The sequence below is a fragment of the Canis lupus genome, chromosome 34 (genome assembly GCF_011100685.1).
Source record: "Canis lupus familiaris isolate Mischka breed German Shepherd chromosome 34, alternate assembly UU_Cfam_GSD_1.0, whole genome shotgun sequence".
NCBI lineage: Eukaryota > Metazoa > Chordata > Mammalia > Carnivora > Canidae > Canis > Canis lupus.
The window spans coordinates 7445543-7456017 of NC_049255.1; the positions used below are offsets into that span (position 1 = coordinate 7445543).

The following is a 10475-nucleotide window of genomic DNA, read 5'->3' on the forward strand; positions in this document are numbered from 1 at the left end:
TGGGCTAGACTCTGGGCTTTGGTGGTGAGTCAACCACAGTCATCCTGGAGGGAGTCAGTCACAGGGTCTCCTGTAGGATTCGCTCACCTGGCTGGGACAGATAGTAAGCTGACCACCACTGCCCCCCGGTGCTGGACTCGTCACAGGAGCTCCACTGGGAGCCAGGGCTGCGTGATGGGTGGGTACCTGTCCCCCTTGAGAAGTTTGGTTAGAAGCAAAGCTAATCACAACTTCTTCCTCCCTCTTTTGTTTTCAAACCTCTAGGTTGAAAAGCTTGGGTCATTAATGCTATTATTAAAGCAGATTGATAGGTATGTACCTGCTTCCTAAAACTAACCCTTTTTGGCTCCCGGGAGGGTCCAGAGTATTCCTAAGCGGGTGGGGAGGCAGAGCAGCATTGCACCGAGTCCTGTGTCTTCCCTTACACGGTTTGGCCCTCCAAGGGAATCCTCAGGGGCTCAGGGCCCACGCATGTTGCCTCTCCCCCGGGAGGGCTTTTTTAACAGCAGAGGCCGAGCCAGAGAGATGAGCAGTCGTTCAGAGAGCGTGCTGACAGGGACAGGAGACAGCCGGCTGGTGGTAATTGGAGCGCCCCTGGCCCTGCCAGCCTGGCACCCCGCACTCGTCCCTGAGCCGGCCAGGTGACCCTGTGCCCTGTGCCGCCCTGTGCCCTGGCCTGGTCTCTCTCGGCCACCCCTCCACCCTGTGCTCCAGCTTCTCATGGCAAGTCCCCACTCATGGGCAAAGCAGGCGGGCGGGGAGCGGCTGGCACATCGTCATCTGTCCTGCCTGTAAAACTAAGGAGTCCATCCATTTTCAAAGGAGTTTTATTTTGTTTGTTTGTTGTTGTTTTTGGCCCCAAATGAATCCAGTTTCTTACCATCAGCAAGATTTCGCTGGAACGAGTTTTATTTAAATGGCCTGGGGTCCCCACTGCACCCCCACTGAATCATAGCTCAGAAGATGATTGGCCAAGAGGAGGTGGCTCAGTCTCCTGGGCTGCCAGGACAAAGTGCCACAAACTGGGTGGCTTAAAACAATAGGACTTATTCTCTCGTGGTTCTGGAGGACAGATATATGGCATCAAGGTGTTGGCAGGGCTGGAATCCCTCTGAAGCTAGATCCTTCCTCCCTCCCCCTGGCTCTGAGGCTCCTGGCAGTCCTGGCCTCACTAAGTTGGCTAAGTTCGTAGCTGCTCTGCTCTGAGCTCCTCTGTCATCACCCATGAGTCTGTCTTCACATGGCATTCCTTCTTCTTATAAGGATGCTACTCTTCAGATTAGCACCCACCCTCGTGGCTTCCTCTTAGCTCCATCATGTCTCTAAAGAGCCCATTCGCAAATATTCAAAATATTTGCAGGTACCTGGGGGCAGGACTTCATTATTTCTTTTTTTGGGGGGGGGCACAATTCAACCCATAGTAGAGGTGAGAGAAAATAAACTAGAATGCCTGTGTGGAAGGCATCAGGCACTGAAGGGGATGGTGCTGATGGTGAATGCAATCTTGGGGGACTGCAAGCAGACTCTTGATTCTGTTAATTCACTGATGATTGCAAGCCTCTGTCTGCCATTGCTGTTCCATGAAATCCCATCCAATTGCCATGAGAGTGCTTTTCCATCTGTCAATATGGTATTAAGTCATGGACATCCTTTAAATCGACAGGATGTGTATGTCTTGATTTGTGGGGCAAAGCACGTAGTCTGTCTTCCATGAGGAGTTTTGGCCAGGCTGGGAGGTGGAAGTGGGTAAAGGTGAGCAAGCTGAGAAATGAGGAGAGAGAGCAATGACTTCATCTGGAGTTTTGATTCAGGCACATGCTTCTGAGTCAGGGTCCTGGCAGGTACATGGGTCCCTTGGGTCCCCGTTCATCTGAGGTTCACGTGATGAGGCTCATCGTCCTGGAAGTTGTCTTCATCGAGATGGTGGAGTGAATTTGTCTGCGGGAGTTGTACAGGGTCGTTACTTGCCTCAAAGATATGAAATCCTGTATTGAGAAAATAGAAACCAAATAATCAGATATGGGATCTCCAATACCATAATAACAAGGCTCAGAAAGATCACTATGAAGCCAAAGGGCTCTGCTTGTGCCCTAAACTGAAAATGTAAAACCATGCACTGAAGTAAGTTTCCCAGTGATGCATTTGTGACATGCCAGGGCTTCCTGGTTTTCTCTAGGGTGGCGGTAGGGCTCTTAGAAGAGCTAAGGCAACGCTAGACTACTGTGATTATAAGAATAAAGAGAGGTTGGGCTGGGGAAGTAGCCTCTGGAGCCGGTCAGACCCCCAGGGCCTCACTGTGTGAGCAAATCATTTCAATGTCCCATCCACAGGAGTTAATTCCTATGCCTGGTTGTGGAGACATTACATCTGAGGCTGTACCTGCAGAATTTTGCTCTACCCTCATGACCCAAACACCTCCCAGAGGCCTCATCCCCTCATGTCATCACACTGGAGTATTAGGCTTCCAGCTGTGAGTTTGGGGGGTGAATAAGAACATTCAGTCCACAGCACGAGGTCATTGGAAGGAACTCTAATCCAATATGACCAGTGTCCTCATAAAAGAGGGAACTCTGGGTACAAGGACCAGCAGGGAGGGAGAGGATGGCCATCTATGGGCTTGGGGAACAACCTGGACCAGAGCAGACTCCTCCCCAGCACTTCCAGAGGGAGCATGGCCCAGCCTATGCCTTGACCTTAGACTTCTGGCCTCCAGACCCGAGGGTAGCCTTGTTCTGCTGCATCAGCCCCCCTGTTGTTGGTATTTGGCTCCAGCAGCCCAGGGAAACTCATATGCAGCAGCTAGGTAGGGAAACACAAAAGCAGGGAGCAGTGCACAGAGTTGGCACACGCCACCCAGGTCTGGGCTGTTTCTTCCGTTGGAGTTGCCCGGTGCCCGCACCAGCCAAGGATCACCTCCCTGACCACCATGGTACTCGAGCACCACGGAGGGCAATGGGCATTCAACGCAAAGAGGCAGCTTTTTAGCAGCTGCCTTGCTGTTTCTTCCTCTATTTCTATTAGTTAGATCTATAAAAAGACTAGAACATCTTGAAGATGAGGAAAGCGTTTGGGTGCAGCAGAACCCCCACTGAAACATCCCCCCCACCCCACCCAAAGAAGAGTTCTGAGTGTGTCTCTGACATCACAGCCTCTAACAGTGTATAATTATATGAGATATTATTAAATTGTAAAAAGTGAAGCAGGAAAAGCATGTACTTGGGAAACTTGGTCTCCCAAGTGTGGCTGTAATCACCAGCCTCTCCACTGGTTGACATTGTATTTACGGAGAGAATGTCCTGTGGGGCTCTCTCTTGCCCCCGTTTTGATGTGAGACCCATCTGAAAACATGGCAAGGTGACCAAGTCAGTGTCAAAAAGAACACTCATCTTATTTGGTAGCTGATGTTTCATTTGCACTATGATGCAATGAGATTGTTTGATTTCAATAAACCCCACTGGAAAGTTAATGATTCCCTCCTTCCTTCCTCTTTTCTTCCATGACTTTCTTCTGGTCTCTATAATATAATTCTTCACATGCTCCAGCTAATGATGGGTTTAGTTGAAGGAATCTGGGGTTTGAAAACATGGTAATGACTTAGAACTTGAATCTGTGGAATTAAAGCAGGGTTGTCAGCCTGGACTTCGGGGCAGGATCACTCTGTGTGTTCGTGGGGTGCGGCACTGTCCTGTGCATTTAGTGGCATCCTTGTCCCCATTGACCAGAAGCCAGCAGCAACGCTCCCTTGGCTGTGACCGCCAAAAGTGTCTCCAGGTCTTACCAAGTGCCTTGTGCCTGGTCGGGGTCAACAGAGCCCCGGGTTGAGAACCCCTGACTTTTAGGGGGGGTGTAAAGGGTTACACAAGATCAGAAGAGTTGAGATCCCATGTGAGTGAAGTCTCAGCTGCTGACACTTTCGGAAGTCAATCATCCTGCTTATTTTTCCAGATTTCCCTGATAAAATCAAGCACATATAGTGATTGATAAAGCAGAGGCGAATGCTGAATTAGTCTGCTCAGGCTGCCGGAACAGTTTTCATGGATGGGCCGGTATGAACAACAGGGATTTTTGTTCTCACAGTGCTAGAGGCTGGAAGTCTGGGGTCAAAGTAGGATTCTGCAGACCTCCTTCCTCAGCTCACTGATGGCCTCTGTCTTGCTGTGTCTGCACCGCATTGTCCCTTGTGTACCAAGAGCAAGCTCTGGTGTCCCTTCCTCTTCCTATAAGGACACCAGTCCTATTGGGTTAAGACCTACCCCTATACCCCACTTAGCCTTAATTACCTCCTTAAATGCCCCATCTCCAAATATAGTCACTTTGGGGATGAGGGTAACAACATATGAGTTTGGGGAGACACAGTTCAGTCCAAAATAAGTGCTAAAATTATAATTCTGTCCATAAATTTCCAAGATACAATCAATCACAGAGAATCAGGAGAAAGAGCCCCACCCCTTTTAAATAAGGTCTGCTCTTTCTACTGCCTCCTCATCATGGTAGCATTTATTCATATCTTGTGGGGGGCTTTCTGACCCCCTTCAACCATGGCGTGTTCCCTGCCTTGTGTTTGATCATCCTGGGCAGAAGCAGCCCCAAATGGAGCAAACCAAAATCAAATAGCCCCACGGGTGCTGTGCAGCCAGCGCTTCCGAAATAGCAGCACCCATTCCACATCCCCCTGGATTCGGGTTTGGCGTGTTCCACCTTTTCAGAGAAGGCTGCTAAGGTGGGAGATCTTTGGAGTCAGAGGAATAAGCACTGCTCTTTCAGTGACTGGATCAGCCACTGGGCCAAGCCCTGGGGATGCTAGAGGGAACCACCTTGCTGGCCGGGTCCTCACTGGACAGAGGAGTCAGATCACCCAGGAATCAAGAGCTGCAGACTATTGAGTGACAGGGACAAAAGTTCTATGGAACCAGAAGGCCCTCGACCAAGAGTTTTGTTTACTTTGTGGGAGGTCACAGAGAGCTTCCTGGAGGAAGGGACAGGTGAGCAGAGGTGCTTTTAAGTAAGGATTTGCACACTTGTTTTAGGAATGGAAGGGGAGGGCTTGGTTTCCTCTGGGTGATTCACATTTGCCAGGGCACTTTAATTACAGTGAAACAGGCTACGTTCAAATGTGATTTGGGATTATTTATTTTAAAGATTTAACAAAATTGCCCTGATTGTGAATGCCCCTGAATACAAAGAGGCAACATTAAGAGGGAAAAGGCGATTTTCTCCTCTTCTTTGTAGAAGTGTGGATGCCACCAAAGAAGGAGCTTTGGAGAGAGGCGGGGCCAGGGGGCTGACGTTGGGAAGGCATTTTTCCTGGGGCGTCCTTGGTTTGTGGTGACCCAAGATCCCAGGACAGGTGCGAGAACCCCAGGCTCACTGTAAGTATTACTCAAGAGGGGTGGTTGGTGAACAGCAAAGAACCAAGCCATCCCCAACTACTAGGAGGAATGAACTCGCCTTTAACCCTGGAATGAGTTCCCACCTGACAATTGTGGTCACCAGTTCCAGTACATGAGGGCTCCCCACCACCAAGCAATCTGAGGCACCAGCTGGGTGTCCTGCAACTGGATTGTGACACTATTTACCTGCAGACACCAATCCCCAAGTGCAGGTTGTCACCTGTGCTTCTGATGAACCCACTACGGGTTGGAGAGAGTTCCCCCCATGACTGCTTCCTCGGGTTCCCCTGCTGGAGAGGCTCACAGAACGCAGAGGAACATTTCACTCACTAGGTTACTGGCTTATTACAAAAAAAGCAAACTCTGGAACAACCAGGTCTGCTGGAGAGATGCAGAGGACCAGGTGCAGGGGGGGAGAGGGTGTGGAGCTTCCCTGTCCTTTCCAGGTGTGCCCCAGCCCCAAATCTCCATGTGTCCACAATCCAGAGGCCCTCTGAACCCTGCCCTTTTGGGTTTTTATGGAGGCTTCATTACACTGGCACAGATGATTAAATAATTGGTCATTGGTGATTGGACTCAGTCTTCATTCCTGCTCCACTCCCCAGAGGGAGGAATGGGACCAAACACCAAGCCCTCCTTAGGTGTTTTCCAAAAGCCGTGTCATTAACATAACAAAAGACACCTTAACTGCTCCCAGCATTTCAGGAAATTCCAAGGGTTTTCTGAGCTTTATGCCGGGAAGAGAGAAAGACCAAATATTTACTTCCTGTTATAAATTATAATATCACACCACCCCAATCCCATCTGTGAGATCATTCAAGGCCTGGTTGGGAGAGAAGCTCTACCCACTTGAGAATGGAGTGTGGCTTCTTATCCTTAGATACTTCACCCGTGTTGCACAGAAGAATTACCAAGAAATAATAATAATAAAATTAAAAAGCAATTTAGCGAGAATCTCGGAGACCTCACTAAATGATTTAACGTGCAGCCTGAACAGCGAATCCTGCTCTAGACTGACCTTCGGAGACAAACAGGAATTTTAGGGCCAGGAGGATGACGGAGCAGCTTTCTCCCAGTTCACAAGTGTAAGAGAAGGACTGAGGCTTGGAGCTTCTGGGTTGTTCCTTCCCATTGGAATCACCTGGAGGAGTTTTGAAAATCTGTGTCCACACCATACATAGCCCGTATCAATGGAACTATAAACTCTGATGATTAAAATGAATTTTTGTCTTATTGCGTTTGGTTTTGTTTTAATGTACAGCTCATTTGAGGACCAGGGAGGAGTTCTGGCACTTGATCATGCATCAGCGTGACCCAGAAGGCCTTTTACCTCAGAGGTCACTGTTCTCTCTCCAGCTCAGAGTTCCTGCTGTGTGGTCTGGGGGAGGGGTGACAACACGCATTTCTAGTGCCCCTCAGGTGACCCTGATACTGCAGATGCCCTTAGAGAACTAAGTCCTGGGTCATGCTCCACCTCCTGGTCACTTGAGCCCTGCCATGAGCTGGTTCTGACTGGCCCAGACAAAGGAGCCAGAACCATCCAAGTGGGCAGGTGTCCAGGTACCCCAGACTGGGCACATGTACAGGCGATGGCCTCCTGCCACTTGACGAATGTGTCAAGGTCTTTCTGTGACTGTAGAGGAAGCAGTCCCATGGCCACTGGTTAGTGCCTCCTTGGTGGTTTCCATGTATCTTATCTGACCTTGGTTATGGGCTGTGACTGATGAGTGGCCAGAGACAACAGGACGTCAAACAGATGACTACCTTCCAGCCATAAGAATTGGTGCTGCCAGGGCGAGAGAAGGTCAAGACTTTCTTTTTTAAAATTTATTTTATTTACTTCTTAGAGAGTACATGTGTGCGTGCACAGGGGGAGGGGCAGATGGTGGGGTAGGGGAGGTGGGTGAAGGTCCCAAGCAGACACCCTGCTGAGCTGTGATTCCCAACTTTGGGCTCATCTCAGGACCCTGAGATCATGATCTGAGCCAAAGGCAAGAGTCAGAGGCTCAATTGGCTGAGCCTCCCAGGGGCCCCAAAAGTCAAGCCTTTTGAAGCCAGAATGATTTACTCTGGATGCTTATCTTTGATGACACCTTACCGCAACCCTTTTAGTCACTCCCCCCCCCCCCCAATTAAGCAAGAGTTAAGTTGCTCAGGATAAGTAGAGATAAATTACTCAGCTGGTTAGTTTGTTTGACATTTAAAAAGCTATTTATAAAAATGATTATTTCTCAAGAAAATAAAAATACTGAGAAACTCAAAATTGGCAGTTCTAGCAGAGGGAGGAGATATTATGCAGAAGGCATTTTGGGGTTTCCTTGGAACATATTTTGAGTTTATCCAGCCTTCCTTTCCATCATCGGCATCACCTCTTGCTCTGGCAAGATTCCCCAATCTTAAAACTTTTATCACCTTGTCAATTAAAAAGAAGAAAAAGCTTATTTGTGCATTGTTATGTCCACATCCACATGAGCATTGGCTGCATCCAGGGGAAGCTGGCTCCCTTTGCCTCTCCCCTGGCCCTGGGCAGTGGAGGAGGCATAGCTGGCAGGAGTGCTCTGCGTGTGGGTGTTGCGTGGCGTTACACCGGAAATGACGTGGCACTGCACAAATGGGAGAAGTTATTTTAGCTCTCACTTCAAGTAGGAGGTGACTCTTCTCCTTCAAAGAATTGTAATCTCCTTCCTCCCTCCCTCCATCCTGCCCCATGCCTGGCTGCAATCTGTCAAGGACACCAACAGTGAAAATGTTCATCTTTCAAGAAGACTGCAGACGCAGAAAGTTCAGGGAGGGAGAGAGGCTTGTAACACTCTGTGGCTCCTTACTGGGGTTCATGGTGAAAGCTGAGAGCCCCTGTGGCCAATAGGCATGGGGTTGCTAGGCAGGAGCACCCTCCCAACCAGTCCAGTTTGGATGTGGCCAGAGTAACATGGGTCTCACCCATTTCCAGACCCAACTAGACTCTGTCCACCTTGATTTAGGGCTGTTGTCAGGTTTTCAGGGGTTCTTATCAGAATCCACACTATATCCTCATTTGGCTGGAAGCAGTGAGTGTACCCATCAATATACTCCCAATGACACACGGACCAACATCCTCAACAGGTACTTTGATTGGGTTTATAAGGCCCCAAGTTAAGGAGTCCCTTTGGGTTTTGTTAAACATGGGTACCTTACCTGGGTTGCTCCTATTTGACTATTGCACCCAAGTTGGTTTGCTGACGCTGCCTAGTGACACTGTCTGTGCTACACATTATGCCACAGGTCCATGTGCACCTGGACAGCAGGTATAATAAATAGGCCAACCCCTACACTCATGGGACCCTGCCTCGTCCTTGTGCTAGATTCTCCCCTTCTTTTGCCAGGAATTCCACTGTTCCATATGCTAATGAGGATATTGCAAGATTCCAACCGGAAACTTTTTCTTTCATACATGTTTTATTTTGGAATAACTTTGGATTTGCAGAAAAGTTACAAATGTAGCACAGAGTTCCTACCCAGGGCCATGCCAGGCCAGCATGTGCCACACCCTGAGAATGAGCGCCTCCCTGAATTTGCATCCAGATGTCTCTCTCACCTGTGCCTGGTCCCAGCCCTGTCCCCATGTCCCCCTCACCCGATCTGCCTGATGTTCCCGTCTTGCATGACCATGGTGCCTCTGCCAGGACTAAGAGATTAGTGTGGCCCCATTACTAATGACCAGACATCAGACTTTGTTCAGACCTCTCTAGTCTTCCCCACTCTCGATTCTTCTTGGTCCAGGATCCCGTCCAGGGCCACACATGGCACTTATTTCTCCTGCCTCCTCAGGCTCCTCTGGTCTGTGATGGCTTCTCAGCCTTCCTTTGTGGTTTTGGACATTTTCCAAGAGTGTTGGTCTATTGTGTAGAATGCCCCTCATCTGGGTTTCCCTGAGGCTTTTCTCATGTTGATGCTGGGGCTTAGGTACTTTTGGGCAAGAATATCAGGAAGGTGAGGTTCCCGGTGGAGGGCATCATATTGGGACATCATATTGGTCATGATATTGCTGGGCATGATAATCATGACCATTTGGTGCAGGTGGAGTGTGCCAGGTTTCTCCAAAGTAACTTTACCCTCTCTTTCCTATATTCTATCCTATATTCTATATATTATATCCTATATAATCCTATATTCTATCCTTTGGAAGTGTGTCATGGGGTCAAGCCCACACCCCAGGGGAGCAAAGGTGGTGTTCAGCTCACTGGCTGGAGGGGGAAGTATTTTTGCATGTCATTTAGAATTCTTCCTAGCCACGGCTTTTCCGACAGGTGGGTCCAAATGTTCCCTGAACGTACCCCTTTGCAAAGGACAGATGACAAAAACATCAGTGACACAAGCAGCTCTCCAATAATGTTAATGACCATGATGGGTGATGGCGTTGGTGCCCAGGGAGTCAATGCTTTGGAGATGGCGTGCCACTCGTGCTGATGCAGTCTCTGGCATCAAGGATATGCGGTCAAGGACAGAGGGGGCTGTGTGAGTCCAAGTGGATGGCCTGTTGACCTCCCCCCTTTTTTGAGAACTGCACTGACCACCTGTGGATAGGGTGTTCGAGCCTGGGACCTACCCGAGGGCGGGGAATTGTGAACCTTCTCAACAACACACAGACAGCCATAATTAATGGAGACATCACCACATAGCTTCCTCCATGAAGCTGGAAATGGAACCTTCTCTTTCAAAGCTATAATTAAAGAAACGGCTAAGAAACATGATCTTTCTAATCTGCATATTCAAACTTACCTGTCACAACATATTGTTAAACTCCTCTTAGGTCTTGATTGTCACTTTCCAATGCCTGCTTGCACAGATCATTTATCATGTCTTAACTCTTGAGTGCTCTTACGAACAGAGCCGTGCATATGAAAGGGCTGTCCAGGGCCTGGGTGTGTGGGGGTGACAGTTCACACTCACTTTGACATCTTTATCAACTGTTTCAGTTATGCATGTTGGGAAAAATCTCATGGAAACCCAACCTTATCAGGTACATTTTTTCTACTAGGATTTTGCATGGTATTAACCACAGTGCTATCAAAACCAGGGCGGGTCTGGAAGTTATTAATTGAACTC

At 48.8% G+C, this 10475-nt stretch overlaps 1 long non-coding RNA gene across 1 annotated transcript; it reads right to left on the reverse strand.

The window, feature by feature from the left end:
- Positions 1-887: 887 nt before the first annotated feature.
- LOC111093935 lies at positions 888-8732 on the reverse strand. The gene is made up of 2 exons (XR_005383505.1): positions 8565-8732; positions 888-1985 (listed from the first exon to the last, which is right to left on the reverse strand). It is a non-coding gene; the product is annotated as an uncharacterized LOC111093935 (long non-coding RNA).
- Positions 8733-10475: the final 1743 nt, after the last annotated feature.